This window comes from Crinia signifera, chromosome 1 (assembly GCF_055691185.1).
Source record: "Crinia signifera chromosome 1, ASM5569118v1, whole genome shotgun sequence".
Taxonomy (NCBI): Eukaryota; Metazoa; Chordata; class Amphibia; order Anura; family Myobatrachidae; genus Crinia; species Crinia signifera.
This window is the reverse complement of record NC_139217.1, coordinates 268,846,960-268,870,349: the sequence shown is the minus strand read 5'-3', so window position 1 is coordinate 268,870,349 and position 23,390 is coordinate 268,846,960. Positions and strand designations below refer to the sequence as shown.

Here is a 23,390-nt window from a genome sequence, read left to right as displayed (position 1 = left end):
TTTCTTCAACGGGTACTCTTACGACTGCACCTGAGACAATGAGCCCCTCTAAACTTGACTTCAGCGCTTCTCTTTCTATCTTCGAAAGAGCAAGCCTGGAACTTAAAAATTTGGCCCTTCTTGGCCTTGAAAGAAATTCTAGGCGGTAACCTGAGGTAACCACCTTCAGCACCCACTTGTCTTCTATGGTCCGCTTCCAAATGTGAGCAAATTTTAGCAGCCTTCCTGCTACCGGAACCTGCTCCACAGGAGGCCCACTGACACTACTTCTGTCCGGTTCCAGAACTTTCGCCTCTTTTCTTAATATATTGGCGAAAAAATGCTTGCGATGTGCCTGAGGCATATCTTTCACGAAAAGGCCTACCTGGCCTGTACGATCTGGCTTGTCTATATGATGACCTTGCAGAATAAGTGGGAAACCTCCCCCTTTTGTCTTGTGGCAATCTTACTGATTTGCCCCCTGACATTCTTTGAATCATTTGATCCAACTTACTGCTGAAAAGAAAGGCACCTTCATACGGCAATGTAGCCAATTTGTTTTTCGAATGTGAGTCTGCTGCCCACGACTTTAACCACAAAGCCCTTCTAGCAACAATGCCTGACGTCCGAGATTTGACTGCAAAATCTAATCCGTCTAAGGATGCTTAGTTTTTGCTAATTTGGTCACGGGACACCTTTTCTTGTAAGTCCTCCTGCAGTGTGGAACACCATATCCAAATATGCAGCCTTTTTTTTTTTTTTTACATGTGTTTTATTGAAAATTTGCACATTAAGCACTGTACATGCAAACAAATTGAAACATCTTCAGTCATCATAGCAAGGATTGCAGTATTTAGGTAGTATATATTGTTAATGTGAGATTGTCATCATAAACTGTGACCATATAATCCTTACAAATCTAATAATACCAATGATATTGAAGTTTTGGTAACTGGAAAAATGAACATTTAGACAAATATATGTGTGCTTCTACATAGTAATCTTATGCAGCCTTTTTAAGGCACTCTCCATTCTCTTCTCCATCGCGTCTTTTAACGATGCCCCATCCTCCAGGGGAATGGTTGTACCTCCGACACTGCCGCATCCACCTTGGGAATGCTACACCATTTTAAAAATTCTTCATCTTCAATGGGAAACATTTGATCAATTCTCTTAAATGAACCCACTCTTTTCTCAACACTAAGCCATTCCTTAGACAAAATATCTTTAACTACATTGTGCACCGGAAAACATCTCCCTTTTTTAGATCTGTCCACGAACAGGGCATCAGTCAGATTTCACAGGCTGTTTGTAGTTAGAATCCTATAATTAAATAAACGCTCCCCTTCCGGCACTTCACCAGATCCATCTTTATCGGGATAACCATCCCCAGATCCACAATCATCATCCTTATCCAGACTAGTCTGTGATCTAGACTTCTTATTTCCTAAGAATTCGTCTTTAGTGACAAAGTTCTTTTTCATCCAGGTCATTAACTCCGAAATCTGTGATACATTTGGAGCAGCATCCCTCCTTGCTAAACAATCCTGGGTACTTGTGTATTATCTGGGCGCCCACATTTTTTCATCGCACGTTAAAAAATTGCGTTGCATCGCATACACTCATATCGCATGCGATGCAGCGCGATTGGACCCAATTTTTAATCGCACAGGCACCCAGATGCCTGATTCTTATGTTAAATGCCCCCCCCCAGACCCGATTTTTCATTGTACACCCACCCTGATGGGTGATTACTATGTTAAATGGCCCCCCGTTGTTAACGCCACCCCAGTATCAACGCAAACCCGAAGCGTGGTGAGCACAGCGGTACGCGTCCTCCGACCTTTTTCATACCCCCACTATCCACGTGGCGAACGGACGCGTAATACCTGTGAAGTAATGCGCTGGTATTACGCGGGGCTCGCCACGCTTGTGGCTAGCTGCGCTCGCCACACTATATAAGATCAACTCCACGCCGACGTGGATAGTGGGGGTATGAAAAGGTCGGAGGACGAATATCCAAGTTGGTGTGGAGTTGATTTTATATAGTGTGGCGAGTGCAGCAAGCCACCGAGTCCGAAGCGTGGCAAACGGACGCGTAATACCTGTGAAGTAATGCGCTGGTATTACGCGGGGCTCGCCCTGCTTCAGGCTCGGTGGCTCGCTGCGCTCGCCACACTATATAAAATGGACTCCACGCCGACGTGGATAGTGGGGGTATGAAAAGGTTGGAGGACGTGTACCGCCGCTCCTCGCGGGCTCGCTGCGCTCGCCACGCTTCGGGTTGGAGTTGATACTGGGGTGGCGTTGGGGGGGAGGGGGGGGGGCATTTCACATAGTAATCACCCATCAGGGTGGGTGTACAATTAAAAATCGGGTTTGGGGTGCATTTAACATTGTAATCAGGCATCAGGGTGCCTGTACAACGTATAATCGCATCGCATGCCACTAGTTAAGGCATGCGATGCGACGCAATATTAAAATTGTACACTCCTCCCGGGAAAGGCTCAAAATCGGGTACAATCCGATATAATCCGAATAATACACAAGTACCCAATCCTGACATAACACATTCTCTCTCTCTCTCTCTCTCTCCTGCAAAGGGCTTGTCACAGGCAGGACAGACTTTGGTATTCTTCTTCTTGTATGTCTTCTTTTTAGGGGCTGAAGGCACACTAAAAAGAAGAGTAAAGACAGTAACTAACTAATCTATAACCGAAAATAAAGTAAATAACCAGTCCTCAAATGAGGACTTACCTGGGCAGCGGTATATCAAGTTTGGGAGAGGCATCCTCCATAAGGGCAGCAGGTAACTCCAGCGCCTATAACACCGGTCAGGCGCTTTTAATAGCCCCACTTGCTGTGTGGAACGCATGCGGCCGCTGGAACGCAGGCCGCCTGCACTGGCATCATAACTACGCACCCTCATCGCTACTGCTGAGGCGCGAGCGATCCCCTGACACGCAGGACGTGTGCCCCGGAAATGAGATGCCGTCGGATAACATGCATACCCACGCCGAGGACACCGCCATGCTTCCCCGCAGTCTAGATCCAAACAGCCGCAGAAGGAAGCCACAGCAGGGTAAGAACGCCATTACTCACATGGGAATACCATTAGCTGCTATACTTAATTTCCATCCCTGCCACCGGCCCGGACAGCATAACAGGCTCAAGGCACCACCAACCTGCACTGCCCAGGACCCAACAGCATAACCAGCTTGCTTGGTATTTCAAAATAAAAGCCAAAATACTAACTAACTACCTGTCACAGACAGAGGAGACAGAAAAAATACTACTGTTAACAGGGAGGTGCTGAGATATATAGGGGAGGAAGAGGAGGAGCTAGATCCTAGGGGAAAAACTGCCTGTCTAATTGGAAGAGTGAGAGGGATAAACCCAATGTTAAGGCTGCCATGAAGTATGAAGGAGAAAGGGTTCTCTAAACTAGGACTACAGATGCACTCAGCCTTTTGAAACTTTTTTGAGACATGTGATTGGCCTCAGTTGCTAAGGTTGCTGGTGGTCAGGGATTTCCATGTGTACTCCCTACAAGCGTGGGGTGAGGGGGGGTCAAGGGCTTATGTAAGCCGATAGCAACAAGATGCATAGCTTTTATTGGCTTCAACTGACAAGCCAATGATCTGCAGATTGTTTTGTGCATTCCTGTTCTCAAAGCCCTCTATTTTACATGACTTTCAGTAGTTGTAAACTACAGAAAAGTAGTTGCGGTTACAAAAGCTTTTCAAGTAGGGGACAAATGATATTTATATATTTCATTAGTCCGTTGCAACAATTGTGAGCTGTAATGTCATTCGATTACCTCATTGTCAAAAGACAGATCATCAGCAGAAAAATTCTTAAGGTGGGTACACATGGGGCAATATGATCGTTGGCAATCATATTGCTCAGCAATCATATTGCTCAGTGTCCCATTTTCATTAGCGACCAGAGATGGTTGCTGATGACATGTCACACTGCTGGGGGAAGGCAGGGGAAGTCGCTGGTCGGACCAGCGACCGTTAGGGGGCTGAAAACGGGAGCACACACCCGGCAATTTTTATCGCCGGTGCACACTCCAATTGCTGGCAATTTGGTCGCTCAGTGACCATATTGCCAGCAATTTTTTTTGCTCTTGTGTACGCACCCTTAGCCTTCACTAATGCTGTTTGTCCACTTGTACAGTATCATTTGCTGCTTAGCCACAGACTTCTCCATTTCTCTCCAAGGGTTGCGCTAGCATGCCCTAGGGGATAGTGGGGCATGAAATACCGCCTGTCTGCTAAAAAAAAAACCCCTGAAACCCCATGTCGATCTTGTGACTGTCGACCTAGCCCATGTTGACCTAATGCTTGTGTCGGCCTAACTTTAAACAGAAATAAATTATTGTTTCAAACTAGTATGCTACAAATACTTAAGTAATGGCATAAAACAGGATGAGCAATCAAAAAAAATCTGTGATTACAATATGCTGGTGTGTGTGTACTTCACTGATTACTGATATAAAGGTACAAAAAACATAGAAAAAGCTGATCAGTGGAACATTGTTAACCCTCTGCTGCCTGCCACAACATAGAAACATTAGCATAAAAACTGAGAATTTTGCAGTGTAATAGTTATGCCGAACTGACTAAGCTAAGGAAAGATCTTCTGTTTTATTGTGAAAACGGGATGTTGCCCATAGCAACCATTCAGATTGTGTCTATAACTTTGCAGGATGCAATAATGAAATTATAGCTAGACTCCGATTGGTTGCTATAGGCCTGGGGTAGCCAACCCTAGTCCTCGAGAGCTACCAACAGTGCATGTTTTGCAGGTCTCCTCACAGAATCACAAGTAAGCTGATTAGCTCCATCTGTGTGTCTTTTAAAATGTGTCAGTGATTAATGAGTGCAGCTGTGCAGCAGCTAGGTTGTCTGGAAAATGTGAACTGTTGGTAGCTCTCGAGGGCTAGGGTTGGCTACCACTGGTCTAGTAGAACTTGTCTTCCAATTATCATTAATAATTTTTTTTTTTTTTTTAGCAAAAATGCTGGAGACTGATAAAGAACATGTTTCGAAGATGCTGCGGTCTGTCTTGCAGTCAAACAAACATGGTGTAGTTTTACATCGTTTACAAAGCGAATATAAATCCCTCACTGGAGAATTTATTCCTTTCAAGGAAATGGGTTTCCACACTCTTGAAGCCTATGTGAAAGCCATCCCAACAGTAGTAAGGATTGATGTCAACCGTGTTGGCGAGGTAATGTGTTCGATCTTGATGCTAAATATTAATAAAATGTGCTGTAATCCTGTAGTAGATACTCAAGCGTAAACACCTTGGAGAAACTTGGTGAAAAATTAATGTGAATTTTGGTAAATTATGGGAAGACTATGCTTTTTCACGGCATTATGTGTTGTTGTTTTTTTTGGCGTGATGATTATACCGTTCTCTCATAAACTATGCATTTGTTTGTTGTGCTCCTTTGCCAGAAATGTGCACATTTATGAATTAGAATGCCATAGTCTTGTTATAAGCAGATGCTGCTTCTCTATTTTGTATATTGGCCGTTATTCCGTTAACAAAAAAAAGTAACATTGGCAGCAGGTTTAGAATAATCTGTTAATTGTTAAGTCAATACCAATTGAATTTTAGGTATATTTCCTGTATCATCATATTCATTTTCATCAGCTACAGGCTAGTATACAGTACTGTCCATTTAAGAGAAGAGAGTCCTGTTGTGATAGAATAACTGGACTGGATTTTCATCGTCAAAGCAGTCTGACTCGGTGAATGGATTGGACTTGCTGGACTGCATTTGGATTTGATTGTTGCTTGCGTCATTGGGAATGTCTGAATCTATATAAGTATACACTGTAGGATTTTTTTTAGGGCAGGGTGCTGGCTGTTAGGATCTCCTGTGCCACGCTGTCTGGCGAGACACCACGTGACACTGGCTGGAAGGAGATAGAGACAGGACCAGGGCAGCCTCGCCAACCTGACTCCGTTGTACCCAGATGGAGTTGACGTGTGTGTGCGGGGTGCTAGGCTTCACCAATAATAGCCGCGTTCGTGGGAGCCCGTTAGTCAGGCTCCCACCTCGATGCCACCTGGTCTTATGTTAGGACAACACACACGCCAAGGCCAGTGATGAACAAGGGGAAACCTATCTACAAACAAAGAGGCGAGAACCACCCTGCCCTGCGGAGAGGGGTGCCAGTGGATAGCACTCTAAACAGGAACCCGCTGTGCTAATGCTTAACAGGTGTAACCATACACAGTATGCTGACACACTAAGAACTGCTGACGGGTGTAACAATACACGATATGCTGACACACTAAGAACTGCTGACGGGTGTAACAATACACGATATGCTGACACACTAAGAACCGCTGACAGGTGTAACAATACACTATACGCTGACACAATAAGCAAATGATTAGTACGGAGACAAAGAGGGGGAATCTTCCCAACTTATCTGGAACCGAGGGATATCAATATCTGGAGAAGGAATCCCACAAAGACCAACAGGAGCTGCAGGGACCGGGAGACGGATAAAGGACGACACACGGACACCGGGAGGACAGGAGACTGGATGGAGGACACAGCTGGGAATCAATGACAGGATGCAGGATGACTGGACACAGGAACCAGGAGCAGTGGGTAAGCAGGAACCAGGAACACTTGAGACCCTGAGGTACAAGCTATAACCGGCATGGGACTGAACAACCAGAGGGTTTATATAGAGAGCACAATGTGGTGCTGATTACACATAGCCTGAAGGTGTGCACTGCAGGCTAGGAGCCTAATCAAGACACCTGAGTCCAGAACACACAGTACTGAAAGTTACCTGCAATGGCCCAGGCTGACCACTGGATGCCACTAGCGAGTACACACACAGGCTGAGATAACCCCAGGGAGAACACACAGGGAGAACACACAGAAAATGTGAATGGTACATGACACCGATCCGCTGGAAGCGGATCGTAACAGTATCCCCCCCTAAAAAAGGTGGACTCCGGACACCCCAGCTTGATCAAGGGGAACCAAGAACAAAAACAGACTCAATGTCTCCGAGAAGACTTCTTCTTCTTCTTCTTCCCAGGTTGCCTGGGAGTAAACACAGTAATACCAAAAATATTGTCTGAACTAACGGTACCCTCAACTAAAGGCATTTCATCGATTTCAGAGTTATAATCAGAGTTGGAGTCCGCATCTAAGGGAAGGATTATGGTTTCAATCTTGGTAACATTTGGCACTGGAGAAGAAGTGGTATCGCATGACTGAACATAGGCAGGACTCTTGACAGATTGAGTCGACACTGGACAAGACACTGGACAACCATCGATCTCTGAATCGGAATTCAAGACAGAATCAAGCCTGGATTCCACTGCTGTAAAAGCTAAGATTCCAGGGGCATTCCTGTTAAAACGAGCACACCCAGCGACCATAGCTATGGGCTGGGGCTTTTGTACTGACTTTCCTATGCATGATGGAGTCTCTGCGGAGAAGATGGTCAGTCCAGAGGCAGGTGAACCACTTTTATTGGGACCAAATTTTTTCAATACAGCGTCACTGAATGCTGGGAGATTCTTAAGAATGGGATCCTCAGATTCAATAAATTTGGACGCCCATTTGAAAGGTTCACCTCTGAAGCAATAAATTAAATGGAGCACCACATTATCTGAAGTGATACCTAAAAATGGTCTGGACTCCAAAATAGTGATAAAATGTTTAGTGAGCGCAACAAATTGGGTTAGGTCCCCATCAAAAACTATAGATGTAGAGATATCGTTCAAAGCATCAACAGTAACTTCATTATCAGCTAACTGACTGGTCTGTATAGCTGGAATTATGGCCCTTGAGGCTGAGACTTTAGGGACCCCCTTAGAGGTTATGACCTCTTCCAAGTCTGATGGTCTTTCTGGTTGGGCAGCACTATGATGAGTCTCTGGCTGATCACCACTGTGATGCACTTCTAAGTGGGCAGCACTATAGTGAAACTCTGGCTGGGCAACAACAAAAAGACCAACAGATGGTCTCTCCATGTTACCGACATGGCTGGAACTCTGTTCAGAGACAGGACAATCAGAATCCCTCTTAGGGACTAAATGGACAGCGTCCCCATCTGGGGCGACACCGGCTTGAACCCCCTCTGGGGCGACACCGGCTTGAACCCCCTCTGGGGCGACACCGGCTTGAACCCCCTCTGGGGAGACACAGGCTTGAACCCCCTCTGGGGAGACACAGGCTTGAACCCCCTCTGGGGAGACACAGGCTTGAACCCCCTCTGGGGCGACACAGGCTTGAACCCCCTCTGGGGCGACACAGGCTTGAACCCCCTCTGGGGCGACACAGGCTTGAACCCCCTCTGGGGCGACACAGGCTTGAACCCCCTCTGGGGCGACACAGGCTTGAACCCCCTCTGGGGCGACACAGGCTTGAACCCCCTCTGGGGCGACACAGGCTTGAACCCCCTCTGGGGCGACACAGGCTTGAACCCCCTCTGGGGCGACACAGGCTTGAACCCCCTCTGGGGCGACACAGGCTTGAACCCCCTCTGGGGCGACACAGGCTTGAACCCCCTCTGGGGCGACACAGGCTTGAACCCCCTCTGGGGCGACACAGGCTTGAACCCCCTCTGGGGCGACACAGGCTTGAACCCCCTCTGGGGCGACACAGGCTTGAACCCCCTCTGGGGCGACACAGGCTTGAACCCCCTCTGGGGCGACACAGGCTTGAACCCCCTCTGGGGCGACACAGGCTTGAACCCCTTCTGGGGTGACACCAACTTGAACCCCTTCTGGGGTGACACCAACTTGAACCCCTTCTGGGGTGACACCAACTTGAACCCCTTCTGGGGTGACACCAACTTGAACCCCTTCTGGGGTGACACCAACTTGAACCCCTTCTGGGGTGACACCAACTTGAACCCCTTCTGGGGTGACACCAACTTGAACCCCTTCTGGGGTGACACCAACTTGAACCCCTTCTGGGGCTGCGGCCTCCGGGCCCCCACTCGGGGCTGCGGCCTCCGGGCCCCCACTCGGGGCTGCGGCCTCCGGGCCCCCACTCGGGGCTGCGGCCTCCGGGCCCCCACTCGGGGCTGCGGCCTCCGGGCCCCCACTCGGGGCTGCGGCCTCCGGGCCCCCGGCATCTGACCGGCTCGGCGGGCCCCCGGCCTCTGACCGGCTCGGCGGGCCACCGGCCTCTGACCGGCTCGGCGGGCCACCGGCCTCTGACCGGCTCGGCGGGCCACCGGCCTCTGACCGGCTCGGCGGGCCACCGGCCTCTGACCGGCTCGGCGGGCCACCGGCATCAGACTGGCTCAGCGGGCCCCCGGTATCTGAGTCAACCACCTGGGTTTTCCCTTCAAGGGTTTGCAACTCTGACTCCCTGGTCAATAAAACATCAGCACTGGAACCAGTAGAAAAAGGCAGAGTGCTTTTACTGGGAGACTCGGCAGAGAGCTCCTCTGCCACAGTGGAGACAGGCTTAGATCTGACAACCTGCTCAGACCTGGCCAGAGGAGATACCCTGACGGCACCACAGGAATTACGCAAGCCACACGTCTGCAAGAAGTGGCCAGAATCTCCACAGTATAAGCATAGGTTAAGGTTTCTACGCCGCTGACGCTCCTCTAACGGAAGCTTCGGTCGTAGATAACTTCTATGCTTTACCTGACCCTCTGGGTCTGAGGACTTGCTGCCTAATACTTCCCTAGGCAGGGCCTCATTAGGGGCTGAGATAACCCCAGGGAGAACACACAGGGAGAACACACAGAAAATGTGAATGGTACATGACACCGATCCGCTGGAAGCGGATCGTAACACTGGCCACCGAGCAGGGCACATTTTACGTTAGAAACAACAAATCATATTTAAAAAAAATTGCTCACTGCACCAGTATTACTCCCGTTGCACATTGTCGCACCGTAATCCCTATTATACCACACACAGTAATGCCTAGAACATAATATACCACACACCATCATTCCTATAAAATTATTTGCCACACACCATAATGCCCATTACACACTATGATTCTAACCCTAATATGTCTCCACATTCCAACACCCCCTTCATGCCAGCCTGCTCGACCCCCTAATCTGCCAGACACACACACACAATTTCATCAGCATCCCCCCCCACCCTGGTATCCTGGGACTTTACGATTCATGCAGCCAGCAGCTCCATAGCACAACAGCTTGGGGAGCACCCTGCAGACCCTGCCCGTGCTGGCTCCATTGTTCCGCCACAGGCAGAAGGCTCCTCTCCCCGGGCTCTGGCCTGTGAGTTCTCTCCTTCCTCTCCAGGCTCCTGTCCCTTCACTCGCTGCTCGTCTCCTCACCTCCATCTCCTCACACCTCTCTGGCTGGGATAGGAGGTGGTGGGACCGCTGCAGCGTCTTCACTGTCCTGTGTCCGGGTTCGCTGGGCATTCACACCTTGTATCTTCCCGGGCGTCTCCTTCCTCCTGGGCTGTCATTAAGGCGGCTGCTTGCGGCTCCTTCACATTGACTGAATAGTATTGCACAGGGGAGGGCGACACCTGGAAGAGCTGACAGTCGCTGTAAGCATAGAGCTCAGCAGCTGTCAGCGCGGTGGTGGGCGGGTGTATTCGGGAGTCTATAATATGGGCATGGTGCAGCGCCCTGCAAAAAATTCTTGGCTGGAACCTTAGATTGTACAAAATTAATGTTTATTCTATACTGGCAAGAAACAAGACATGGTAGGAGGAGCTTATGAAACACCATTATAAATTCACCATAATAGAGAATACACTTGTCACCAAATAACTAGTTGCACATCAATATTTATTGTATGAACATGTGAACTAATGACCCCCCCCCCCCCAATAACTAGTTAAGCAATTTGAAGTTTCCAGGTTGCTTAGTTAGTCCATATTTACTCACCTTCCGAAGCAGTCACTGACCCTCACTAGCAATGTCTTCTGCCGGCCCGCACAAAGGGCGGATGGAGGATGATGTTGATGACGTGCAGGGTCAGCTACATAACTGGTATACACTAGACCTGGGGTAGCCAACTCAGTCAGCAACATAACTGGTATACACTAGACCTGGGGTAGCCAACTCCAGTCCTCGAGAGCTACCAACAGTTAATATTTTCCAGATCTCCTCACAGAATCACAAGTGAAGTAATTAGCTCCACCTGTGGATCTTTTAACATGCGTTAGTGAGTAATGAGTGCACCTGTGCAGCACCCAAGTTGTCTGGAAAATGTGAACTGTTGGTAGCTCTCGAGGAGTGGAGTTGGCTACCACTGCACTAGACAATGTGTCCAATATGGCGGCCCGATCCACTGGATTGAATGGCATATAATCTAGTGCAAACATGGGCTACGTGTAGCTCTACAGCTGTTGTGAAACTACCCAGCATGCATTGCCACAGTTTTGGCATTCCCTAATTGCAAATCTGTGGCTAGGCATGCAGGAACTTGTAGTTTTACAACAACTAGAGAGCCACACGTTACCCATACCTGGTCTAGTGCGTACTAAGCTTAACACTGTGAACCTTTTTGTATATTATGTCCTTTCATTTCAACCCTAGGAATTCCCTCAACATCTCATGCATTCCTCAACCATCCTCCACACTGTGGGTTGGAAACTGCTGTGGAAGTACACATGCCAACATACCCAAACAGCAATACTGAACCAAGACATGCTGTAATGTGTAGTTCCACAGCATCTGGAGTGCCACAGGATGCCTACCACTGGTGTAGAAGATGGTAGATGGATGTCTATCCCTTTTCTACACCATTGTTCTCAAACTCTATCCCCATGGGACATTTACCAATACACCACCCCAGTCCCCACCATCAGTGGGGAGACTCCATATATTATGGAGCTTCACTGCATCCTAAATATTTATACTTCTACACCTGCTACTGGTTTCTGTGGAACTCAAAACACTCCACCTACCGTGGCCTAGGCTACTAAGACATGCTGAGTCTTCTAGCCAACACTGTCTCCTTCAAGGCATTACTATATACAGTTGAAACTCGAAAAATTTGAATATTGTGCAAAGGTTCACTTATTTACGTAATTTCACTTTAAAATGTGAAACTAATATATTATATAGACTTATTACATGCAAAGTGAGATATTTCAAGCCTTTGTTATAATTTTGATGATTACGGCTTACAGCTTATTATAACACCAAATCCAAAGTCTCAGAAAACTAGAATATTGTGAAAAGGTACAATACAATAATGTAGGATCAAAGTGTCCCACTCTAATCCGCTAATGAATCTAAAACACCTACAGTACAAAGGGTCGCTGTGCCTTTAGATGGTCTCTCAGTATAGTTCAGTAGAGCAGGTGCAGAAAACCATCATTATCGCCTCACACAAGTGGCCTTATTCTGATTCACTCGCCGTTCGGGGGGGGGGGGGGGGGGACTAAAGACTGATTGTTGGTTTAAGCATGCACAAAACAGTTGCCCTGGTAAATAATTAGAGGACTGGAGCTGTTATAGTGTACATATTGCCCAGCAGACAAAAACTGGGTCTGAGCACAAGGCCTGTATAGCTACTACTAAGAGGGCCAAAGGTGCCCAAGCTGTTGTTGAACTACACATCCCAGCATGTCATGCTTTTAGTTTTGCTTTTTGGCCATCTAAAACTGCTGGCATGCTGGAGGGCCAAAGGTTCCCCATCCCTTAGCTACAGGATGCTTGAGGGAAGGAAGAGTATTCAGGTGTGTTCAGTCCAACAGACAATTACAGATATTGGGGCAGATGTATTAAGCCTTAAGAAGAGATAAATGTAATGGTGCCCACACATGCACCGATCCCGGCGGTGCTATGCGATGGGGTGCGCGCTCCCACGGCACCTCATCGCACAGTACAAAAAGTATGTGCAGCACATACTTTTTGTACTAGCTTTTTATCGCATCGCATGCACAAGGCATACGATGCGATGCTATGTGTGCTAGTTAAGCACAGAACGCACGCCGGGATCGACGCGTCTGTGGGCACCTTAAAGGCCCCCATACGCTATGCGATTTTCGGCCGATTTCACCCGATTTCTGCCCTTTGGGCCGATAAATCGGGTGAAATCGGCCCAAAATCGCAGGTGTTTGACATCTGATTTGATCTGATGCGCGGTCCCGCGCACATCGGATCACGGCGTCGGACCTGCTGAACATCAGATATATCGGAATCTGACCCATCATGGGTGCTTTTTAGCACCCATGATGTTCAGATCCGATATATCTGTGGGTACCTGGGGGAGCGGCAGGCGAGGACCGCAGGCGGCGCAGATGGAGACGGGGGGCGCGGCGGGAGAATAGGAAGAAATCCTATTCAAAAGACCGGGCGGCCGCTGATTGGCTGAGCTCTCAGCCAATCAGCGGCCGCCCGGTCTTTTGAATAAGATTTCTTTATATTCTCCCGCCGCGCCCCCGGTCTCCATCTGCGCCGCCTGCCGCTCCCCCAGGTAGCCGTCAATGCAGGTGGGGGGGGGGGGGACGCTGCGGGGGACAGACGCTGCGGGGGACACAGAGGTGACAATTATTTACAGCTGAGTCGGGCAGGGGGAGCCGGGAGCTGTCACTGTCAGTACGGAAGGAAAAAAAAAAAGCCCATACAATGAATGGGCAGCCTGTGATTGGCTGAGCACTCTCTCAGCCAGTCAGCAATTGGCTGAGAGCGCTCAGCAGCCAATCACAGGCTGCCCATTCATTGTATGGGCTTTTTTTTATTTTCTTCAGTACAGACAGCTCCCGGCTCCCCCTGCCCGGCTCAGCTGTAAGTAATTGCCGCCTCTGTGTCCCCCGCAGCGTCCGTCCCCCCAGCCGCCTCAATGGCCCCCTGCTCCCTTCACATTGCAGCTCCCTGGGAGTTGCAAATGATACATCGCATGCGATGTATCATTTGCAAAACTTGGCACATCAAGTGCCAAATCGTGTGTCCCTCTCCCGGCGAGCTGCAGGGGGGAATCAGGTCCGACTTGTCCTTAGGACAAGTCGGACTAATGTATGGGGGCCTTTAGGGTGATAAAGAGAGATAAACGTCCAGCCAATCACATTGTAACTGCTGTGTCTGAAAAAAGTCAGTAAGGAGCTGATTGGCTGGATGTTTATCTCTCCTTATCACCCTTGCATTTATCTCTTGTTAAGGCTTAATACATCTGCCCCAATGTGAATTGGAGACCATTTCAGGTGGCTTCTTACTGAACAGTACACTACATATTACATTGTCATGACTTATACCGGTAAACATTATACAATGCTGTACGTTGCATTTCAACTAAATGTACAATCCATGCCTAGAGGAATTAAAGCTATTTTTTAAGCTAATTCAAGCTATATTAAGGGCATATGGTTATATTTCTATTGATCTATTCCATTTATCGTGTTCTATATTTGAGAGTTCTGGTACCATGTGTGGAGGTTTGTTATAAAACATCTTGAATACATCCCTTTTACCCAGGAGGTTGGGTCATGGCAATCTCGGTGGCTGTCAGGAAGTCCATTCTCCGCATCTTTAACTTGTTTTCTTTTTACTTTGTTCCAGCTTCATAATTAAGGGCCTTTGAGATTTTCATTTACTTCGTGTGTGTGTGTGTGTGTGTCTGGTACAGTGCTTTTAAGCTGTTCCTCTGTGTATAATATGGCTAGACTAATGCTGGGTGCACACTTGAGAAATGGAACAACTGCCACATGTCTAATGGACTAACAGATTTGACAATATTGGTAAGTGTTATGTACAAACAATATTGTGCATACACACTTACAATACGACTCCAAACATGGTTGGCCACAGAAACAGATATCGCATTACCCTCTCCAAAATTCTGCAAAGTACTAAAACACAGTGGTTCTGGACTGCTTCCTCCCTAAAACCAGCTTGTAGTAAAACTCACCAGCCTCCCCATTGTCAAAGACCACTCTTGTAGTCATATATGACCATTGCTCTACAATGGCCTCTGTTGTGCTCTATAATAGGTTTGTGAAGGAAGTGAAATGCTAGTTTCTTAGGTGTGCGGTGCTGCATTTATACGGTTCTGTGTTTTGACAATTTGCAATTCTAATCATAATTGTAGCCCTGATTATACACAATCTGGTTGTTAACTGTAGAGTCACACACTCTTTGCATATTGACTGTAGAGTCACACACTCTTTGTATATTTCTGATTGTAATTTCTTCTGTTCTACTTTTCGCTTGTTACAGCATGGTGATTGTTGTTTGCTCCATTGTTACACCCCCCTTACTTTTGTCAATGTTCTTGTCTGATCATTTTATTTACTGTACATACATTTATTTAAATGTGCCCTGTATTTGAAATGTGGAGGTCCGTTATTAACAAGTATAATTTACTGTACCTATACACCGAAATAAGTTATTAGAATCTTCCATGTAGCTCTTTTCCCAGTGCTCCAGACAGGTTTTTTTATTCCACATTAAAGCCCAGCAGGTAAGTAAATATAAAAAAAAAATTCGGATTAGGTCACAGGTTCTCTTAAATGTTATTGGTTATTCAAACAGCATTATGGATTTGATACCAGTGCTTTGTTGAAATGCTAAGTATTTGAGCAGACCCTGTCACACAGATGGTTTAAGGAGCTCATTATAAGAAATGAAAGTGTTGACTATCTTTTGCTTCAATTAAAATACTAAGTCGCCACATGTGATTTTAGTCCTGGAGAGAAGTTACAATAGCCAAGTCCCCTTCAACTTTTTACTTAAAAAAAAAAAAAAGCAATATGTTGTGTATGTTGTGTGGCGTGTCTGCCATGAATGCTAACACTCCATTAGTGCGCCAAGTTAGTGTTGTCGTTGTGAGGTATTCTCTCACCTGGGTGTGGATCTTGGGGTCACCGGTTATCGGGCGACATGGATAATAAAAAATGAAAAAGGTAAATGCATTCTCATGCATCGACCATTGTCATGTTGACCTTTTAGCTTGTGTCAACATGTTGATTTATTGACTCTGGACCTATTATCCAGATCTCCTCTCGCCTGCCCGCAACATTCTGCCAGCTTACTGCAGTTGGGCGCCTCTCCTTGTTGCTGCCGGCAGTGGCGGACTCTTCTGATCCCAGAGTGTAACCCATGCATGGCGTACAAGATTTAAGCTGAGCAGTATCCCTTGGACTGAACATTTGGAAGCTGCTATGTCAAGTTTTGTCTCCCTGTACTGTTCCATTGTACTGCGAAACACTTGTGGCGCCCTATAAATAAAATTATAATATAAGGAAACGCTATGCTTTGCTTTTTTTTCTATAATTGTTTGTGAACATAACATGGGTCAGTACGGATGGTGTAATGGTTAGCATTGCTGCCTCACAGCGCTGAGGTCATGGGTGCGATTCCCACCATGGCCCTAACTGTGCAGAGTTTTGTATATTCTCCCCGTACTTGCATGGGTTTCCTCCGGGTACTCCGGTTTCCTCCCACAATCCAAAAATATACTGGTAGGTTATTTGGCTTCTAACAAAATCAACCCTGGAATGAATGTTTGTGCGTGTACATGTGGTAGGGAATATAGATTGTAAGCTCCACTGGGGCAGGGACTGATGTGAATGTTCAAATATAGGTGACGCATCTAGGCTGACGGGGTGTGACATCATCACCCAACACTGGCGCCAGTCTATGCAGTACCTAATGTTCTTGTGCATGGGGGTGGGAAACCTTTATAGGTAAGTCATTTTCACATTCTTCTTTGTACTCTGATGAAGGATTAAAACTCTGCAACTAGTAAGCACCTTTAGCTGCTTGTGGTGTCAGCTTTATTGCAATCGTACCAAGTCCTCTTATTGACTGCCACCAGTGCCACACACAATGCTGTACTATCTTCTCTCGGAGGGCACCGGGGCTATTATACTCAGTCGGATTAAGCCTCAATTAAGCCTCATCCCCTGAAAAGTACCTTGGCCTAGCCATAAGCTCTACTGCTCCGACTGTATGAACATATATTTTATAATATGCTAGATGAACTAAAATTAAATAATAATGTTTTATTTGTTTTCCAAGGCTACAAGACATGGATTGGAATGATATATGTGGATCACTATCATACTAACCCGGTGCTTGTATGTTTCTGCAACATTCTTCTGACAATGAGTGCCGAGAAGAGGCTGAGAGAGTCACCTGCATACTATGCATTTAGTAATACAACAGGTTAGTGACACAGTTCTCTTTCTCACCTCTAAATCTTATAAATCCCAAATGCCACCAAATCCTGGCCACATTCTAGACAACTAAATTGCTGCCATATGTGTCTGAATTAATTTAATTCAATAGCACTGCATGCACCATGTCTGTTCACCATTGCCATTCTGTTCCACTCACATTGGAGCTTTGAAGTATTGACTGTAGCCATAATGGTATCTTCATTGCATTCATGGGACTAAGGGCCTGATTCAAACATAATCGCTAATTAAAGAATTCGCAAATCGAGCCGTTATGGAACCACTGTACATGCTTAATGTTCGCATTGTGCATGTGTGAGGGTGAATAGTGACAGATAATGAATCAAAAACGTAATCCTCTCGCAATTTCACTGACAGGAAGGCAGCGTTTGTAGGTGGTAACCTGCTGTTTTCCTGGTGTGTTGGAATAAATGCAGGCATACCCAGACATTTTTGAGGAGGGTTTGTGAAGTCACGTCCACCCTGTCTCAGTTGCAGATTAGTGGAAGCCTCAGACATAAGGTGCCCATACACTTGTCCAATTTGAGCCAATTTCATCCGATCCCGACGCATCGGGCCAAGAAGTCAGCCAAAATCGGATGTGTTTGACACCCCCCTCAGGTCTGAAGTGTGGTCCCATGCCAAGGTACAATGTGCGCTCTTATGGGTCGTTAAGGCCATCTGTGCAATACAAACATGGGAGCAGATCGTTAACGCATGGCATTGACCTTTTGACTGTCGACCTAACCCATGTGTCGACCAAGACAATTGTTGACCTTGCCCCATGTGGCCATGTCGACCTAGACACCTGATGACTTTCCAGCCCCAATGGTGTCGACCTAATGATTGTCGACCATCTTAAGGTCGACCCATCGATCGTATCCCGTAATACAGGCTTAACAGTCTTAACACTGCAATATTATGAAAAAGAGAGTCAAATACAGCTCATCCCTATGCAGGGCTAGGCTACCGCTAGAAATTGTGTGGCCTGGGAATGATTTCTGCTTAGAAGTTCAGCCATGCGTGAAACCATTTACATAAGAATTTGTGATTGCTAAAATGTGTCATGGTTTTGGATCTACATGTTCTTTAGGTTTAGCTGCCCAGAAAACATATAATTTTTCTTCTTTTACAGGACCTCGTACATCAGTAAAAGCCAGAACAAGATGGCTCCTGTATTATACTCTCTTGAAAAACCCTAGACTCATAATACAAAGGAAACTAAAAGAAATGAATAATGTTGATTTGGGGAACATGGTGACACAGACCAGACTTATTCAAGCTTCTGTAATGGAGGCTGAAATAAGAAATAACCAAGAAAGACCAATTGATGTAAATTGTGTGGAAATACGTGAAAGGCGCTAAATACTTATTTAAGAATTGAAGAGTGTATGGAGGGAGAGAGAGAGAGAGGGCCAGATGTACTAAGCTTGAAACATGATAAAATGGAGCGTGATAAACTGCCAGCCTATCAGCTTCTACCTGGCATGTCACAGGCTGTGCTTGAAAAATTACCGGATGGAGCTGATTGGTTGGTGGTTTATCACTCTCCATTGTATCACTTTTCAAGGCTTAGTACATCTCACGGAGATAAAGCGAGGGAGCGAGATACAAAAGCATTTACTGGGGAGTGACTACCCCTGTGCCAGCTGCTGCAAAATACAAAATGTAACCATTGTTAATATTGAAAAGCATGAGCCTTTAGGTACAGGAACACAATATTCTATTCTATGCAAGAGGCTATGGCTTACATGGCTTTCAGTGCACCTTTAAATCTTTATGAATGTATTCATAATATTAATAATGTGCCATATCAGCCCGGGGCAAACTTATAAATGTACTCTTATTTATCTTATCTACTACCCCGCAGCCAGTCGGTGTTCCCCAAGGGTCAGTCCTTGGCCCTCTCCTCTTCTCCCTCTACACCACCTCTCTGGGCACCCTCATCAGCTCTTATGGCTTCCATTACCACCTTTATGCTGATGATACATTAATGTATCTCTCCTCCCCCGACCTTTCCCCGTCACTCCTGTCGAAGGTCTCAGAATGCCTCATGGCAATCTCAGCCTGAATGACCCAACGCTTCCTGAAACTAAACATGGCTAAAACTGAACTTCTAATCTTCCATCCCCCGAACATCCCCTCTTCTCCCACTATCTCCATTAGCATTGGTGAAACCGAGATCACCTCGACCGACCAAACGCGCTGCCTCGGTGTCATCATTGACTCCTCCCTCTCTTTCACCCCCCACATTCGTGCTCTCTCACAGTCTTGCCGCTTTCACCTCCGCAACATCTCGCGCATCAGACCATTCCTCTCCACTGACGCGACCAAAATTCTCATTCACTCTCTTGTCATCTCCCGCCTTGACTACTGCAACATCCTTCTCTCCGGGCTACCTCTCGCCCGCCTCGCAAATCCATTCTTAACGCTGCTGCTAGGCTCATCTTCCTCTACCGCCGCTCTACCTCTGCCTCCCCCCTCTGTCTATCTCTTCACTGGCTCCCCATTCCTTTCTGAGTTCTTTTTAAACTCCTCCCCACCACCTACAAAGCTCTCTCCTCCATCGCTCCATACCTCTCTTCACTGATTTCTATCCACACTCCCTCCCGTCCTCTTCGCTCCACCGCCGACGGACCTCTCACCTAATCACCTCCTCCCACTAACCTGTCCAAGACTTCTCTCACGCTGCCCCCCTCCACTGGAACAACCTCCCTCCACCCATCAGGCTTTCTGATTCCATTACCTCCTTCAAACTCTCCCTCAAAACCCACTTCTTCCGACTAGCCTATCCCTCCTCCTCCTAACCTCTTTTGCTCCTCCTATCTGTTCCCATCCGTTCCTACTTATCCTATTGTTTTTCGTTCATCCACCCACCTCCTTTTAGTCTGTTTAGTCTTATGAGTAGGGTCCTCCTTACTCACGTACTCACCCTACCTCTCTACCTCACCAGTGCTCCTGCCCTGTTCTTCCCTTCCTCTACTTCATCTTCAGTCTCCTCGACAATTTCCACACCTACTTCAGAACTGATGCTGATTTTAGTTCTACCAGCTATACCCCTATTTATGCTGTATTTATCACACACCCTATACGTTACTTTGTGATTTGTTTTTTTGTTTGCTATGTACGGCGCTGCGGACACTTTGTGGCGCCTTATAAATAAACGTACTACTACTTTTCTCTTTCAATGGTCCTGGTGACACAGCTTCACATTGGGATGTAGGAGGGTCCGCAGGAGCCAGGCACCTATCCTAAAGCTTTTGGAGGGTAGGCTCCTCCCCTACTGCATCCCAGATTCCTCAGTTCGTGTTAGGTGCCCACTGGAGTGGGTGCTATTCTAAAGGGCTGCCGGAGCAGCCGAAGGAGTAGAGCTAGTTAGGGTTTTTATTATTTTATTAACTTTTACACTAGCTAGGTAGGCACAGTGTGAGGATTCTCATTAGTGAATCCTCACACTGCTAGCGCAGCAGGAGCTGACAGAAGCGAGTCCTGTCAGCTCACTGTGCACGAGGGAGTCGCTGTCTGGCCTCCCTGTGCAGCGCTTACAGCTTCTTTTAAGAAGCTGCCTGGGCTCCGGAGCGCTCTGAAACCGGCTTCACGCTAGGTGAGGATCATGGGGGACAGGCACTCCGTGATGGCGGCGGCCATTTTATGCGGAGCTTACACACTGAGCTCCTGATATGAGAGGACAGCAGTGTTGTTACAGGCATGTTCCGAGTGGTCCCCAGCTGAGGGGGAGATACTGGAACAAGGAGATCCTACAATGGGAGCGGCTGTCTGGGGGTAGTTGGCGCCAAAAGTCACAGACCCCGCAGCAGCAGGGACTTGGTCCCTTCCCTCACTCTGTTTTGGCGCCATTCAGAACGCTTGCAGCGGAGCTGAGCTGGCTTACAGATCCTGACAGAGTGATTGGATTTCCTGGGCATCGTTTTCCCCATTCTGAAGACTACAGAAAGCTAAGTGAACTGAGTATATTGGTTCTGTATATAATGTTTGTACATTTAATGCTGGGACTGTGTTAATTGAGAACATCAGGTCTGAGCAACAGCCTGTGGTCTTGGGGGAGGGAGCCTTAAATGCATTGAGCGCTTGCAGTGGTTGTACACTGAGATTTGTCCCTGTGGGGGGCTTATGTATTTATATGCGCTGCTGTGAAACCCATGGGGAGTGAACTCCAGAGGGTAGTACATCGGAACTTGCATGGGCCAAGCCCTAGGCAGGTCAAAAGAAATGCTTTGGTGCATTACTGGACAGGCAGAGTGATGGCTGGTAACCTCCCTAGACCATTGCCATTCTCTCAGCAGTCTTTTAGCTCTTTGCCTCGGCCCAGACAGATCCTGACTGATTACAGGTCATGCAGGATACTGCTATGGGAATCAGCAGGTTTAAATTACTTGTTGCACAAGTTTTATGGTTATTCTGTGGGGACCCCCAAAAAAGGGTCTTATTCAGGGCCATTATTAGCTGCTGATGAGGTAGGAGAGTACACAGAACAAACCAGGGTGATATTTCTGAAGAGTCCTCAGCCTCAAGGGTAGAGGATTTTATTACTGCTGTTAAACAGGCATTAAATTTGTCTGTGAAGGATAAACTCCTGCAAAGGTTGTTTTTTTTATGAGACAGCGTAAAGAATCTGATATCTCCCTGCAAAGGGGCCTGAAAAACCCCGATAAAAGGCTTCAGATACTTAAAAGATTTCTAAGCCTGTACCCCATGCCTGAGGCGCATGCTGACCTCTGGAAAAAAGTCCCAGTGGTAAATGCTTCTGTGGCACGTGTATCAAGACCTCAGGTGGAGCCACTGTGCTACCAGTACAAGGGGGAGCAGCGTTTAAGGACCCCGCAGACAAAAAGCTGGAGGGTAACCTCAAAGCATTATTTTAAGGGGTGGGATACACCCTACGCCCTCTGATGGTTTCAGCCTGGGTCTCTAAGGCCATGATCGTGTGGGCCAGAAATTTGTGCACTATTTTACACGCTGACCCTTGTGGTTTATTGCTTGCAGAGAAGCTTAAAAACGGCTGCAGAGCATGTATTGGAGTCTGAGAGGAAGCTCTCAAAATGGCTGCCAGAGTTTCCACAGTGTCTGTAAATGCCAGGCGAGTGCTCTGGCTTAAGGCTTGGGAGGCAGATAATGTGTCTAAGAAAGCCTTAGAGACAATAGCTTCTAAAGGAAAGCTGTTATTTGCTTCTGAACTGGAAGAGATTATTAAGCAGGCCACAGGTGGCAAAAGTACTTTCCTGCCAGTCCCTGCAGCCAAGCAGACATCAAGGTTTTCTGCTTTTAGGCCAGCCTTGCGGCCCTCCCTTAGAGGAGGTGCGTCTTTCCGAGGGCAGCCCTTCAGGGGAAAGGTCCTAAAGTCTAAATTTGGTTCCTTTCATAAGAAACCAAACACAAAGGAGAGGACAAACCATCTGCATGACTGCCAAGGGTTTTGCCCGGCGGTGGTCTAGATGGGGGGACATCTGACACTGTTCAAAGACGCATGGGCATTGTTAGACCGGGATTCTTGGGTGTTAGAAATTATAACCCAGGGTTACAGAATTCCCTTCAAGGGTCTTCTTCCAAGAAGATTCATTCCCACGCCAATACCAAAAGGGGCTCGGCTCCGTACAGCTCCCTTGGGAGCGGCTCATTCTCCTTTAGAGAAGGGTGTGGTGATCCCGGTCCCCAGAGCGGAAGGGAAAAAAGGCTTTTATTCCACTCTGTGTCGTGTGTCCAAACCAGACGGGTCTTTCAGACCGATTCTCAATTTAAAGTCGTTAATTATCCATTTGTGGGTAGACCATTTCAAAATGGAGTCTCTACGGTCAGTGCTGTGAAGCCTGGACCAGGGAGAATTTTTGGCGTTCATGGATGTCCAGGACGCATACCTTCATGTTCCTGTTCACCCAGGACATCAGGCTCTATTGAGATAGGAGACCATGCACTTGCAATTCCAGGTGTTGCACTTCGGCCTGGCCACAGCGCCAAGGGTATTCACCAAAATAATGTCTGTAATGGCGGCTGTGCTTCGACTGAGGGGAAACACTGTGATCCCATATTTGGACGACCTGCTGTTCAGAGCGGAGTCAGCAGACATGTTGAAGAGTCACTTGGCAAAAGCCATTGGGTTTTTGGCAGGCTCACGGCTGGTTTTTAAACTTACAAAAGTCTCAGTTGGTGCCGTCACAGAGAATCCAATTCTTGGGGATTGGTCTGGATACCCAGTTGCATTGGGTGTTTCTACCAGAGGCATAGGCCAGGGATCTGGCTGCCTTGGTACAAGAGATCCTAGGGTC

At 47.2% G+C, this 23,390-nt stretch overlaps 1 long non-coding RNA gene across 1 annotated transcript in view; it reads left to right on the top strand.

Annotated features, from left to right (window-relative positions):
- The window catches only part of LOC146074968 (uncharacterized), a 30,509-nt gene extending 10,231 nt beyond the window's left edge, over positions 1 to 20,278 (top strand). The window contains exons 2-4 of the long non-coding RNA XR_014473483.1: positions 5,000 to 5,217; positions 16,952 to 17,098; positions 18,245 to 20,278. This is a non-coding gene — a long non-coding RNA (uncharacterized LOC146074968). The remainder of the gene's footprint in view (positions 1 to 4,999; positions 5,218 to 16,951; positions 17,099 to 18,244) is intronic.
- Positions 20,279 to 23,390: the final 3,112 nt, after the last annotated feature.